Consider the following 15,343-nt stretch of genomic DNA (forward strand, 5'->3'; position numbering starts at 1 on the left):
GTGTGTGCTAGCTTTATTAATAAACACGACATAACGCAAAAGTGCCAGGGAAAGCTAAGCAAATGAAGTTTATACCTCAATTGCTCTATTTCCGCGGTGTGGTCTTCAAGGGCTATAGCTGCGAGTGTAAATTAACGTTTCAGCTGCAGGTGACGGGGCAGTTGCTGTGCCAAAGGCTTCTAAATTTTCAGCCGTGATTAGTTGTTTCCGCTGGGAACTATTCACATTGAGGCCAAAGCTTTTACAACTCATACATCGAGCGAAATGGCATACTGACAACTACGAGATTTGAGTGACAGCCTTTTTTCTATATCATAAGAAGCCAACAAACAATGACACCAAGGACAACATATAGGGGAAATTACTTGTACTGACTGTAAAGGGTTTATTAGAGATCGGAGCAGCGCAGCGTCGACAGTCAAACGAGGCGGCTTTCAAGCACGAGCGCCGTTGCGAGCAAACGCGCTGGACCCACTAGCGTCTGGCAGACCAGAGCTGGACCCACTAGCGTCTCTTTTCGCTACAATCACCCCGGGAGTGATAAGGGAGCCGTCCGGCGACCTAACAGCTCGTCAGGATGACAGGATCGTAGTATGGCTTGAGGCGGTCGACGTGGACAATGTCTCGTCCACGACGGCGCTGGTCCGAAAACGGTTGAACTGGCTCGATAACAAAATTCACGGGAGATGCGCGTTCGACGACGCGGTAAGGGCCTTCATATTTCGGGAGTAGTTTCGATGAGAGGCCAGGGGTGGTGAACGGGACAGAGAGCCACACAAGCGCGCCAGGAAGCAAGGCGACCTCGGAGGTGGAGTCGCCGCGAGTGTTCTTCTGGCGCTCTTGGTCGTTGGAAGTAAAGGCACGTGCGAGCTCACGGCATTCTTCAGCATGCCGTGTTGTGGCAGAAATAGGTGAGCCCTCGGATGCATCCGGCCGGTAAGGTAATATTGCGTCGATGGTATGCGACGGGTGCCGACCATATAGTAAGAAAAAGGGCGAAAAAACAGTGGTGCTCGGAGTAGCGGTGTTGTACGCGTAGGTGACGAAGGGCAGAATGGCGTCACAGTTCGTGTGGTCGGAGGCGACGTACATTGAAAGCATGTCGCCGAGCGTGCGGTTGAAGCGTTCTGTGAGGCCATTGGTTTGTGGGTGGTACGCCGTAGTTGTGCGATGAATCACGTGGCACTCGTTAAGAATGGCTTCAACCACTTCCGACAGGAAGACACGTCCGCGATCACTGAGCAATTCCTGGGGTGGACCATGCCGCAGGATGAATCGGCGAAGCAGGAATGAGGCAACATCGCGCGCTGTAGCTGCTGGGAGAGCGGCGGTTTCGGCGTATCGTGTGAGGTGATCTACTGCCACAATAGCCCAGCGGTTACCAGCCGTCGTCAAGGGAAGTGGCCCATACAAATCAATTCCAACGCGCCCGAACGGCCGGGTAGGGCAGGGTAGAGGCTGCAGACAAGCCGGCGAGAGCTGGGGTGAAGATTTCCGGCGCTGGCAGTCGGGGCAGGAGCGAACGAACCGTGGAACGTACTTCTACATTCCTCGCCAGTAGTAGCGCTGTCGAAGGAGCTGGTAGGTTTTGAAAACTCCTGAGTGTGCGCACTGTGGATCGGTGTGAAAGGATGCGCAGATTTTGGAGCGCAGACTGCGAGGAACTACTAACAACCACTGGCGGCCGTCTGCGGCATAACTGCGTCGGTGAAGCAGGTTGTCGCGAACCGCGAAATGGCGAGCCTGACGGCGCAACGTACGAGAGGTTGACTGTGGTGATGGGTCAGCAAGAAAGTCTATAATCGAAGCAATCCATGGGTCCTTGCGCTGCTCGGAAGCGATAGTCTCAAGGTCGATTGTAGAAACAGCTAGCTGGGATAGTGAGCAGCAGGCATTGTCGTCAGGCAAGGGAGAGCGTGATAGGGCGTCGGCATCAGAATGTTGGCGTCCGTTGCGGTGCAGCACGCGGATGTCGTAGTCCTGCAGGCGAAGTGCCCAGCGGGCAAGACGACCGGAAGGATCCTTCAACGATGACAGCCAACATAGTGCATGGTGGTCGGTGACGACATCAAATGGGCGGCCATACAAATAAGGCCGGAACTTAGTAAGAGCCCAGATGATCGCCAGACATTCTTTTTCCGTGACAGGGTAATTGGTCTCGGCTTTCGTAAGGGTGCGACTGGCATAGGCCACGACATATTCAGGAAAGCCAGGCTTGCGCTGCGCAAAGACAGCGCCGAGGCCAACACCGCTGGCATCTGTGTGCACTTCTGTAGGGGCCGTCGGGTCGTAGTGGCGCAAAATTGGGGAGTCGTCAGCAAACGACGGAGATTTGCGAACGCTTCCTCCCACTCTGAAGACCGCAAATGAAGGGGTCCGTTGCATCCAAGGAGCTTCGTCAGAGGTGATATGATGGCGGCGAAATATCGAATGAAGCGTCGGAAGTAAGAACACGAACCGACGAAACTTCGCAGTTCTTTGATGGACGTAGGCTTAGGGAATTCGGCGACGGCACGAAGCTTGGCTGGATCGGGGAGAATTCCATCCTTGGAAACAACGTAACCCAGTATCGTCAGCTGCCGCGCTGCAAATCGGCACTTCTTTAAATTCAGTGGTAGGCCGGCGTTTCTCAAACACGTCAAAACACGCCGGAGGCGTTGAAGGTGTGTGGAGAAGTCCGGAGCAAAAACAACGACGTCATCAAGGTGGCACAAGCACGTGTGCCATTTCAAGCCGCGCAGAACGGTATCCATCATGCGCTCAAAAGTTGCTGGCGCATTACAAAGTCCAAACGGCATGACGTTAAATTCGTACAAGCCGTCGGGCGTGACAAAGGCTGTCTTCGGTCGATCGTCATCTGCCATAGGTACTTGCCAATACCCTGAGCGCAGATCGAGAGATGAAAAAAATTCTGCTCCTTGTAGGCTGTCAATAGCGTCCTCGATTCGCGGAAGCGGGTAAACGTCCTTACGAGTGATCTTGTTGAGGCGCCGATAGTCCACACAGAACCTTACAGAACCGTATTTCTTCGTAATAAGAACGACGGGAGATGCCCATGGACTGTGGGAAGGTCGGATCACTTCACGGCGGAGCATATCGGCCATTTGTTCATTAATCACGCGACGTTCTGTAGCCGATACACGATATGGTCGTTGCCGCAATGGCGATTGGGAGCCAGTATCGATGTGGTGCGTAACAGTTGACGTCCGGCCCAGGCAAGGTTGCCCGACGTCGAAAGAAGCACGAAATTCTTGTAGGAGGTACAGAAGCTGTGATCGCTGGCCCGGTGTAAGGTCATCGGCAACAGAAGAAGCGAACACATCTATAGGCAATGGGTCAGACGTAGAAATCAAGCCGAGCGTACCGTAACGGGCACACTATGGGTCTTCGGGAACGTCCGTAATTTGTACGTCTGCGATAGCTTCGACACTGCCCAGACATTCTCCGTGGAGTAGCAACACAGGGCACGAGAACGGGTTACAAATAAATATAGCACTAGAGCCCTGTGTAATGTTCACCGTCGCAAAAGGTAGCAGGAGACCTTTTCGAGTGGAAAAGCGGCCAGACGGAGAAAGTAGTGCGACGGCGTCGGAGAGGCTGCTGCAGTACATATAGACAACCACTGACGAGTTAGGAGGAACGGTGGTGTCATGTCTGACGAGGAGTTTGTTCAGAAGAGAAGCATCGTCGGCGAGCGTCAAATCTGAGAGCGGCGACAGTTCTAGTTCGGCCCGTGCGCAATGAATGACGGCATTGTGGCGAGAGAGAAAATCCCAGCCGAGGATAACGTCATGGGAGCACGACGAAATTACAACAAATTCGATGGCGTATACACGTCCTCAATCACAACACGAGCTGTGCATGCCGCTAACGGGTGAATACGCTGTGCGCCGGCTGTGCGGAGGGACAGTCCAGTAAGGAGCATCGTGACTTTCCGAATCAAGCGACAAAGTTTTGCGTCCATAACTGATACGGCGGCTCCGGTGTCCACGAGTGCAGATGTGTGAACACCATCAACATAGACGTCTATCACATTCGTCGGGCTACCCTGAGGACTTTCGCGTTTCGCCGGCGTCACAGCCCTTGCCTCGTGGACTGCGACGATTAGTTTTCCTCTTCCCGAGCTGCGGGACGGGGCCGCATCGGTGATAACGAGCGTCGGCGTGGAGATGGTGAGCGGCGGGTATTGGGCGTTGGGCGGAACGTCGGTGACGATGCCGAAGGGTCGTCGTAATATGGGCGGGCAGAGCCGACCATACGACTTAGCGCAAATGTTGGAGCCCTAGGTGACTGCACGCGATTACAGTAGCGTGCGACGTGACCGGCGTAGCCGCACGCAAAACAGATAGGTCGGTTGTCAGATGTACGCCACCGATTCACTGTGGTGGGCCCCGTCCATGTAGGAGGACGCGTTGTGCGGGGCGGCTGGTGATATGGTTGCATAGCGGGCTGTGGTCGGGGCACAGTCAAGACGTCGGCGTAAGTGAGAGGCCCACCTTGAGGGAAGGGGTGGGGCCGGGCGACGACTTCGGCGTAGCTGAGTGGCGCAGCCGGAGGGATCTGTTGGGGCCTGGCGGCGACTTCAGCGTAGCGGAGAGGTGCGACCGCAGGAAAATTGGGGATGGCGCTCAGGCAAAAGCTGGTTGAGTTCGTGCGCGATGGTGTTGCGGAGCGGGGGCTCAAAACTTGACGTTGGCTCTTGTACTGGTGGTGGTTGGGCAAAAGCCATCAAGGAGAGCTGGCGTGCAATTTCCTCGCGCACGAAAGCCTTCATTTCCGCCATCAACGCTGACTGATCAGAAATGGCCGTCAAGCCAGCGAGGTGTTCGTCGCGCGATGTAGGGCGACGGGTCAATGACCGCTGCCTGCGTAGCTCCTCGTAACTTTGGCACAGTGTAGTTATCTCGGCCACAGTGCGAGGATTTTTGCAGTCTGACCACGTCGAAAAATCTGTTTCATGGTTGTTGTACCATAAGCTGGCCACACCCGCGACGTAGAATAGCACGTTGCTGAGCTTAGCTACTTCGTCCCATTTATTGTGGGCGCTTACCCGCTCGTAGGTCGTAAGCCAATCCTCAACATCGGTGTCGTCCGCGCCTGTGAAGATAGCAGGGTCCCTGTGGCGCGGCACACCAGAGCACGGTGCCGGTGCAGGGGGAGGTACTTGCTGGGAGGATTCTTCAGGCATGGTCGACGGTACGGTGCGGGATCGAAGTTCCAGGTTGCAGGTTTTGAGGGCGCAGCACACTCCATCAATTGTAAAGGATTTATTAGAGATCGGAGCAGCGCAGCGTCGACAGTCAAACGAGACGGCTTTCAAGCACGAGCGCCGTTGCGAGCAAAAGCGCTGGGCCCACTAGCGTCTGGCAGACCAGAGCTGGACCCACTAGCGTCTCTCTTCGCTACATTACTAATTGAATTAAAGAAATGATAAATTAATGGAAATGAAAATGGATGGAGGATGGATGGATGGTGGGGAACGATCTCACGCCTTCGCATCCGATCCCCGTTGGTTTGCAGATGACATTGTCCTATTCAGCAACACTGGGAATGAATTACATTCAGGGATTGAGGACCTTAACCGAAAAAGTGTGAGAGTGGGGTATTAGTATGCAGAGGACAAAAATAATGTTCAATACACTGGCAAGGTAACAATAATTCAGGATCACCAGTAAGCCTCTGCAGTGTATAGGAGTACGTTTATCAAGGTCAGTTACTCACAGGGGACCATGAGAAAGAAATTTTCAGAAGTATAAAAACGGGTTGGAGTGTATACGGCAGGCATTGCCAAATCCTGACTGGGAGCTTACCGCTGTCGTTGAAAATAAAAGTATACAATCATTGCATTTTACCTGTGCCAACATATGGGGCAGAAACTTGGATGTTAACAAAGAAGCTCGAGAACAAGTTAAGGGCCGCACAAAGAGCGATGGAAAAAAAATTTAAGCCTAACGTTAAAAGACAGGAAGAGAGTGGTGTAGATTAGAGAGCGAACGGGGATAGCCGATATTCTATTTGTCATTAAGAGAAAAAAATATAACTGGACAGGCTATGTAATGCGTAGGGTAGATAACCGGTAGAACGTTAGAGTTACAAAATGGGTGCCAAGGGAAGGCAGTGAGAGAGTGAGTGAAAAACATTTCATCATCATCATCATCATCAGCCTATATTTTATGTCCACTGCAGGACGAAGGCCTCTCCCTGCGATCTCCAATTACCCCTGTCTTGCGCTAGCGTATTCGAACTTGCGCCTGCAAATTTCTTAACTTCATCATCCCATCTGGTTTTCTGCCGACCTCGACTGCGCTTTCCTTCTCTTGGTATCCATTCTGTAACCCTAAACATTTATTGTCGCTATATACAGAGAGAGTTTGGGTCGAGCCAGAAGGGCCCGCCCCGTACAAAGTCTAGGAGGGGTTCCTATTCCGGGACCCCTGTGGCTCTTGCGGCAGCCCGGGCTCGGTCCACCAGGACACGTTGGTCCTGTATGGTCGAGCAGCCGAGCAGGGCAGCCTCCCAGATCTCTCGGGAAGAATGGGGTGGGCGGGTGGGGGGGGGGTTAGGCCGGGTTGTTGGGGCATGCCAACACCCTGTGGTAGATGTCCGCGGACACGTTCCCACAGTGCGGACACTCGCCTGAAAAAGCTGAATTAAAATGCTTGAGTACACCCGGGCACGGTACTGTGTTGGTATAGAGGCGCAGGAGCCAGCGCTCCTCTGCCTTCGTGAGGCCTTTACACGGGGGAGGATACCGGCCGTGAGAAGTTTGGTAGAAAACAGAAATTTCCCGGAAATTAATAGCCGGATTGAAATCCTGGTCCTCTATATGCGACGGATGAGGCGATGCCCGGTAGGTAAGCGCGCGGGCGGTAGAATCTGCTACCTCATTTCCCCCGATCCCCGCATGTGCTGGGGCCCAGATGACATGCGCCAGGTCGGGTAACCCTGGTACTAACATCGGTGAAGAGTTTTAAAGGTATGATACGGAATGCGTCCCTGTTCCAGGTTGAGACAGGGTCCCCTAGAGTCGGTGATGGTGACTAGGGAAGCTGGATCCGCGGCGGCTGGCGCGATGGCGACTTCCTCCGCGTGTGCTATGTTAGGTGCACGGAAAGTGAGGCCCTGTACTGGTTCGTTTTGTGGATGACAGCTACCGTTTCTCAGCCCCCGTGGTGCGGGAGTGCTGCATCGGTGTAGAATACCTCCAGCCGGGTGCCGTACCGCTCGGAAATGGACACCGCGCGCGTGAGGCGTCGGCCATCGTAGGCATCCTTGGTCATGTTGCCCTGTAGTGCGAAGCGCCAGGCTTCAGGCAAAGAGACCCGCTTCTCTCGTTGAGTTGTGCAAGCGATGTGTAAACATTGCCAAGGGAAGGTAAGCGCGGTGGACGACGGCAGAAAACTAGGTGGGTTGATGGAATTTGGAAATTTGCTGGCGCATCTTGGAATCACCTAGCGCAAGGGTAATTGGAGATCGCAGGGAGAGATCCTGCGTCCTGCAGTGGACATAAAAAGTACACTGATGACAACGATATTTTTTCATAGCCCCCTCCCCCGCCCTTTCACCAACCAACAATCTCATAACTGCTGGCAGTTATGAGATTGCCCCGAAGTGGGTGAGCGCAGTTACACGAGGAAAAAGCAGGAACGCCAGAACTCTTCACTGTACAAGAATGCTTCTGTCGCAGTAGGGGACTTCAGCCGAAGGAATCGCTGAAGTCTGCAGTCTTTTTACTATATGTTTTGTATTATGCACTATGTAATTTTCAAAACCCTGGAAAGATTGTCTCGCCCTGGGTGGTCAGATAAAACTGCAGGATTGTCATGTGCAGCTTGCTGCTGTTTCGTTACTGGAACAGTAGTCTCAGGCCATTACGAGATACAGTGTGCCTTTTTTTAATTCGAACACTGTTTTAAAGCCTATAAGAGTTAATAAATTACGTCACTAGAGATAGAATATCTACCCAGGCGGGCATCATTTACAAGAAAAACCAAAGTAATCCATTCACTAAAAAAATTATTTGCAATAATTAACTTCATAATTACAAACTTCATGACACGTGTTCATATTCTAAAAGTAGTAGGGAATCGTCATAAAAGTGTAGTTCCGTGTTTTTACATTTCAAAACGGTCATGTAGATCGAAATAAATGGGGTCAAATTATTCGTTCAATTTACCTGAATATGCACGCGGCACCGCGAAGCGGTGCCGGGTGTGCTAAGGCGGGCTGGAATGAAGCTTCGCGTACCTCGCCCTTGCTGCTGAAGCGACTATACGTATAATCGAGACTTGCGCAAAGCGCCAATCATAATAAGATCATATTAAGAGGGAAGTGCAACGGCCGGATTGATTGATTTCTTAAAGGTACCCTGAAACGCTTTCTTGCTAATCATGCAATTATATATCTCTTATATTACGTCGCCAGACGAATCTCATGCCGGAAAAATTTGTCGTATCCTTCAAGTACACGAGAAGTTAGACGTAGTTATCGGACCAATCAGCAGCTTTCTTTCCCCTGCATTTTTACTATGGTGCTAGAAGCTACGCAGGGGAGAGAGACAAGGGAGCGCAAGGGAGCGCAAGGGAGCAATTCCCTGCTGGCCCTGCCAAAATGTTAACATGAGGTAGAGATACTGTATGTGCTCCCTTTGGGGAGCATAGTTGCGCATCTGATTGAAAGCGCCCTTCGCGCCCCTATTCGCCTAATTTGGTCACATGCGCAAAAAGCATCCTTTTAGGAATAGGTGTTTTATAGGTGTTTTATAGCGTGTCAAAACGTCCGTCAGAAAGTCACCATCCTGAGTTAGACTTTAGTGTAGTGGTGCAGTCTCCGCCTCCCACACAGAAATTGCCGATTCCCAATGGATGTACTTTGTTTCTTTTTTTCTTTCTCCGTTGTTTCTTTCTTTAACGTTATAGAGCAGCTAAAACGTTATAATTATAGCGTTTCACTGCATTCACAAGTTAGCGGCAGCGCTTTCTTTTTCCGCTGACAGCTACAAAGAAATCTTACGAGCGTAACCGTAAACGTACCTATTAAATATTTTCATGTTATTAGGGGATTACCAAACCGAAATAATACCGCGAACAGCTTGTTTCAAGTTTGTGCATTGCATATACGCTCGCAGCAGCATTTGCTTATTTTCACTTCATGTAGCATAAATAAGTCGCAGTTTCGCCCGAAAGGCGAAGCATCAATTGCTACAACAAGTTAGTGTTGAACTATATGGACTAAGGAGAATAGTTTTATTTGCTGTATAAACTTGGACACATTCGCTTACTAAATGAATTAACAAGCATGGTGTCGGCGCGTCCAAGCAAACATGAATAGATCACACTCGATAACCACACACAACCGCTGTCAAAACGCTGGCGTGAGCAAGCGCGGCGGCAGGAGCAGCGAGCGAAGGTTCGCGCAGTCTATCGCTGCAACGGAAACTGAGCGGCGAAAGCACAGCCGATGCAAAGGTAGGAGCCGTCTGCAGATCGCTTTCAAGACACGGTGCGCGCGTCTGTCCGCAGCCGCACAAATTACAAGTACGCAGTTGCTGGCAGAGTAGAAGCCCCACCCCCTCCCTCCCGCGCTGCCTTCCCGCTTCCCTCCTATCCTGTGCGAGATTGAGTCGCCAGTTCCCCTTGTGCTCGGTCGCAAGATACATAGTTGGTGCCGCAGCACAACGTCACCCCCCTCCCTCGCTTCCATCGCCCACGGCTTTTCGCGCAACGGAAGACGTCTTATTTGCTCTCCGCCGTGCCTTCGCTCTCCGTGAAAGCGCCGTCTCTCGCGCGCTTTCACGCGCACATAGGGCGCACGGCGACGATTTTATTGCCCTTGGACTTTATCGGAACCTCACGGCGGCGGCAGGAATCCGCTTGGTGCATGTGTCCATATAATTGCTCTCGCAATAAAAAATGTCACAGTTTCGCCCTAAGGGCGAAGCAATGAATGCGATAGCAACACAGCAATGTCATACGAAGTAAGGTGAGCGGCTTTGGTAGCAATATGAATTGTAGTAAACATGAGCTGATTAAGTAAGCAGGTGTGCTGCGGCGTAAGTAGACCGACATGAAGAGAGACTCGATGACCACGAGAAGGCGCGTGTGAAACGGTGGTGTTGATGAGAAGCGCTTCCCGTGGGCAGCGCGTGCGAAGGGACACACCTGTAGCGCTGCACTGCCGATCCGGGCAGCATTGCGTGTGTAGCGTGCGGTGGAAAATGTGGCCCGACTATTACGAACTGAATGAACAAGCGTGGTGTGAGCGCGCACAAACACGAAGAGATCACACTGAATGACAGCAGACAACGACTGTCAAAACGCTGGCAGCAAGCATACGCCGCAGCGGGCGAAGGTACGTGCGGTCTATCGCTTCAACGGAAACTGAACTGCGAATGCACGGCGCTTAAAGGTCAGAGCCGTGTGGAGATAAGAGACGGTGCGAGCGAGCGACGAGCGCGGTTGTTGGCAGAGAAGGGCGCCCCCCCCCCCCCCCCCCGCTTCCTCCGGCGCTGGCTTCCCGCTTCCTTGCTTGCGCGTGGGAGAGATAAGAGACTGCGGACGAGCGACGAGCGCGGTTGTTGGCAGAGAAGTGCCCCCCCCGCCTGCTCCCTCCGGCGCTGGCTTTCCGCTTCCTTGCTTGCGCGTGGGAGATTGAGTGCGTTCGCTCTCCGTGATAGCGCGCGTCCCCGCACGCTTCCTGTCGGGCATACGGCGCGCGGCGAAGATTTTATCTATAGGGAACCTCACGGCGACGGCGACGACGACGACCACGGCGACGACGACGGCGACGCCGACGGCAGAAATCCGGTGCAAGTGTCCATATAATTGCTATCGCAATAAAAAATAATAAATATTATGCGGATCCCACGCACTGCTGTTTACGTGGATTGAAGATAATTAGCGGTATGTTGATGGCGAATGTTTATTTTAGCGCGATAGCGTTAAAGGCTGCGTGCCGCAGGAAATCCGGTGTCGGCGCTGGCATCAACGTAAGCGCCGGCGTGTGTGGTGGAGAAAATCATCCCGAACAACGCCGGTCGCGCAGGCCCTCCGCGTGGCTCAAGGTGTTAGTGAAGAAAAATTGAATTTTCACAGTAAAATCCGTGAGAAAAATGGTAAGGTATGACTTAACCGCAACCAACAGACATGGTGGCGTAGGATTGTAATTTGAATGCACGAGAAAACATAATTCTGTTACGAGGAAACGCATATACAAACGCAGTTTCCAGCATTTCTACCATACCAACAGCGGCGCGCTCGGGTAGTCTACTTGCGAAAATCCAATCCAGATCGCACTCGCATCCTCGGCAGGTCAAATTGGACACGCGTTGTGGACCCGCGCGCGCGTCGTCGGGGCCATTGCAAACAAATAATAAAATACGAAAAAAAAGGTCAGAGGGCCTTCACATTTTAATATAAGACGACTTATATTTTCCCTGGAAAAACACCTTCCCAGGAATGAACTTCTGTTTAAAGGTGAAGCCGAATTTAAGGGGATCGGTGTAAGCTTGATCTTTGTAAGCTGGCTTTCTCACGTTCTGTGTTGTAGTGAAGCCTACTCACAAAGAAAAATGCGATGCGAGCGGGGCGCGATAACGCTATCGCGTTCCAGTCTTAAAAGGCGAAGCTTAAGCGTCCTCCAATTTTTCTTCAGCGTTTAGTGCAATATGAGAGTGGTGAGTTGATGATGAACGTTACCTTGCGTGCGCCGCTGCCGTTTGCGTAGTACGTAGAATACACTGGGAGACGTGTTTGCTTGATGCGTTGTTGTGCGCCATTGTCGATAACCTACGAGAAGGTTAGCATTGTCATTGCCTCAAAGGCATGTACGTGTTTAACATTAATTGAATTACGTGGCTGTATGTGCCAGAAGCGCATTCGGATTATGAGACAAGTCGTAGTGGCGGATTCCGGAGTATAATTTTGACCCCCTGCGGTTCTGTGACGTGCACTTAAATCTAAGTGCACGAGCGTTCTTGTATTTCGCCCCCTATCGAAATGTGACTGCCACGGTCGGGATCGAACCCGCTACCTGGAGCGATGCCATAGCCACAAAGCTACCGAGGCGGGCACAGAAGTGTTGACTTGATGTGCCACCGTTTCCGTATGACGTAATAGTTCAGCGGAAATCCGCTAGGTGGAGATAAGGAATTAAAGGGAAACCGAGACATCCACCCAAATGTAGCTATTTGCTACGATGGAAACCAAACCGGGTTCCTCGAAAGAAAGCCTCGCAGTTGAAGAAAAATTCGTCCTGGTCCGGGACTGAGACCACCGCCTTTCCGGGGCAGCCGCCTGGTTAGCTCAGATGGTAGAGCGGCTGCCCCGGAAAGGCGGTGGTCCCGGGTTCGAGTCCCGCACCAGGACGAATTTTTCTTCAACTGCGAGGCTTTCTTTCGAGGAACCCGGTTGGGTTTCCATTGTAGCAAATTGCTACATTTCGATGGATGTCTCGGTTTCCCTTTAATTGCTTGTCTCCACCTAGCGGATTTCCGCTGAACTATTACGTCATATACTTGCCTTTGCTTCGAGTTGTCGACAAATTCGACTTCGCCCTGCCATCTGCTAGCCGCCTGGTTAGCTCAGATGGTAGAACGGCTGCCCCAGAAAGGCGGTGGTCCCGGGTTCGAGTCCCGGACCAGGACGAATTTTTCTTCAACTGCGAGGCTTTCTTTCGAGGAACCCGGTTGGGTTTCCGTTGTAGCAAATTGCTACATTTGGGTGGATGTCTCGGTTTCCCTTTAATTGCTGATCTCCACCTAGCGGATTTCCACTGAACTATTACGTCATATACTTGCCTTTGCTTCGAGTTGTCGACAAATTCGACTTCGCCCCGCCATCTGCTAGCCGCCTGGTTAGCTCTGATGGTAGAGCGGCTGCCCCGAAAAGGCGGTGGTCCAGGGTTCGAGTCCCGGGCCAGGACGAATTTTTCCTCAACTGCGAGGCTTTCTTTCGAGGAACCCGGTTGGGTTTCCATTGTAGCAAATTGCTACATTTGGGTGGATGTCTCGGTTTCCCTTTAATTGCTTATGTCCACCTAGCGGATTTCCGCTGAACTATTACGTCATATACTTGCCTTTGCTTCGAGTTGTCGACAAATTCGACTTCGCCCTGCCATCTGCTAGCCGCCTGGTTAGCTCAGATGGTAGAGCGGCTGCCCCGGAAAGGCGGTGGTCCCGGGTTCGAGTCCCGGACCAGGACGAATTTTTCTTCAACTGCGAGGCTTTCTTTCGAGGAATCCGGTTGGGTTTCCATTGTAGAAAATTGCTACATTTGGGTGGATGTCTCGGTTTCCTTTTAATTGCTTATCTCTACCTAGCGGATTTCCGCTGAACTATTACGTCATATACTTGCCTTTGCTTCGAGTTGTCGACAAATTCGACTTCGCCCTGCCATCTGCTAGCCGCCTGGTTAGCTCAGATGGTAAAGCGGCTGCCCCGGAAAGGCGGTGGTCCCGGGTTCGAGTCCCGGACCAGGACGAATTTTTCTTCAACTGCGAGGCTTTCTTTCGAGGAACCCGGTTGGGTTTCCATTGTAGAAAATTGCTACATTTGGGTGGATGTCTCGGTTTTCCCTTTAATTGCTTATGTCCACCTAGCGGATTTCCGCTGAACTATTACGTCATATACTTGCCTTTGCTTCGAGTTGTCGACAAATTCGACTTCGCCCCGCCATCTGCTAGCCGCCTGGTTAGCTCAGATGGTAGAGCGGCTGCCCCGCAAAGGCGGTGGTCCCGGGTTCGAGCCCCGGACCAGGACGAATTTTTCTTCAACTGCGAGGCTTTCTTTCGAGGAACCCGGTTGGGTTTCCATTGTAGCAATTTGCTACATTTGGGTGGATGTCTCGGTTTCCCTTTAACCGTTTCCGTAGTGTCGCCTAGAGGCCCTTGGCGACACTACTTGCGCACGCCATGCGTCAATTGTGCGCTTGACAAATTTGCACGGTGTTTATTTTTCAGAAATAGGAGAAACGTACCGTACCGTACCTTGAAACTAAATTTATCGAGTTTGCGCGCAACCGCTGTTGTGTCTAGTAGTAGCGTTTCCTTGCCTTCTCACGTCGGCTTATTCCTGCTCTCTTCCATTCTATCTAGCTCCCCTCTCGACGGTTGAGTGCAAAGGTAAGCGCTGCATTTTGTGCAATGCTTTTGCGGCGGTCACGGATAATTACAGTCGTGAAGAGGCTATCGTGGCGACGCCCAGGGAGCTCCAGAGGGCATTGTGGCACACGCGGTGGAAAGGGCCAACCGAGTGTGTCGCCTTTCCTCGCCGCCACGCTGCTTCCACGCTCTGATCAACCACCTCCCGACGCGGCTTGTAAGACAGCGAAAGCAGTGGAAAAGTCGAAGGAAGAGGCAAGGAAAACTTCGCTTTAATATTAAGCCGGCGAACATTGTGCCGCCGCTTCTGCGTTCGCCGCGCGCATATTGTCTTTAAATTTCGCTCCATGTAGCCAAGGCTTAACGATAAAAACTCCGCAGGAATGAGACGGGAGTCAACCGGATGTAGACAACGCTTGCGTCGCCTCTAGAAGGAGGCGGCCCATATAGCAATGGCCGCTGGGTGTAAAGGGTGGCGGTAACGCCGCTAGCGTGGCTAAACGCCGCGGCTTGAGGGTAGGGTAATGTTTACCAACTCGTACCTGTATTACTTTAGCGCGCTGACGCGAAATTCTTGGGAGAAGGCATTTGTTGAAAGATACCCTCTGTGTCTAGGCCTACAACAAAAACCGTTTCAGGGACCCTTGAAGAGAAAGGAATGGAGTTGGGTCGGTGATGTGAAGCAGAGTTTGGTTTTCTATTGAAAAAAAAAAGACGAATGCCGTGCCACGAGAAGGGAAGCGCAGTTGAGCAGTATGATGTGATGAGATTCGAAATTTGCTGGAATTGGATCAAGTCAGCTGACGTGAGGGACTGGTAATCGGATACCGTTAGTAGAGGCCTTCGTGCTGCTGTGCACATTGAAAACAGGCAGATGATGATGGCTATTTAGAGAATGGTGCCAATCACAGGATTCTTTCTAAGTGCGCGCGCCATAACGACTGGCCGGCTTCAATTCCGCAGGCGCACCTTCTGTCCAGCAAACTTCGCGGATTGGCCTGGCTGCGAACTAATTTACTGTGCCAGCAGCAGGCTTTCATAACCGACACCACGATCTTACCCGATCCCTAGCTCCTAAAGTATTGACTCCGTGCGATGCGTACAACGTGCTCTTCAACATGCACGTCATTGCCAGCTGTGCCCTCCGAAATTCTTGCACTGACGAAATTCTTGCACACTTGCACTAGTGTAGTCTTCATAGCGCACAACACCCTCGCAAGCTGCTAAATTGGCCTGTGTATAGCGC

At 52.0% G+C, this 15,343-nt stretch overlaps 1 non-coding gene across 1 annotated transcript; it reads left to right on the forward strand.

Moving 5' to 3' along the window:
* The first annotated feature begins 13,682 nt into the window (after positions 1–13,682).
* Positions 13,683–13,757, forward strand: Trnac-gca (transfer RNA cysteine (anticodon GCA)). The gene has a single exon. It is a non-coding gene; the product is annotated as a tRNA-Cys (tRNA).
* The last annotated feature ends 1,586 nt before the right edge of the window (positions 13,758–15,343 follow it).

This window comes from Dermacentor silvarum, chromosome 1 (genome assembly GCF_013339745.2).
Source record: "Dermacentor silvarum isolate Dsil-2018 chromosome 1, BIME_Dsil_1.4, whole genome shotgun sequence".
NCBI classification, from domain to species: domain Eukaryota; kingdom Metazoa; phylum Arthropoda; class Arachnida; order Ixodida; family Ixodidae; genus Dermacentor; species Dermacentor silvarum.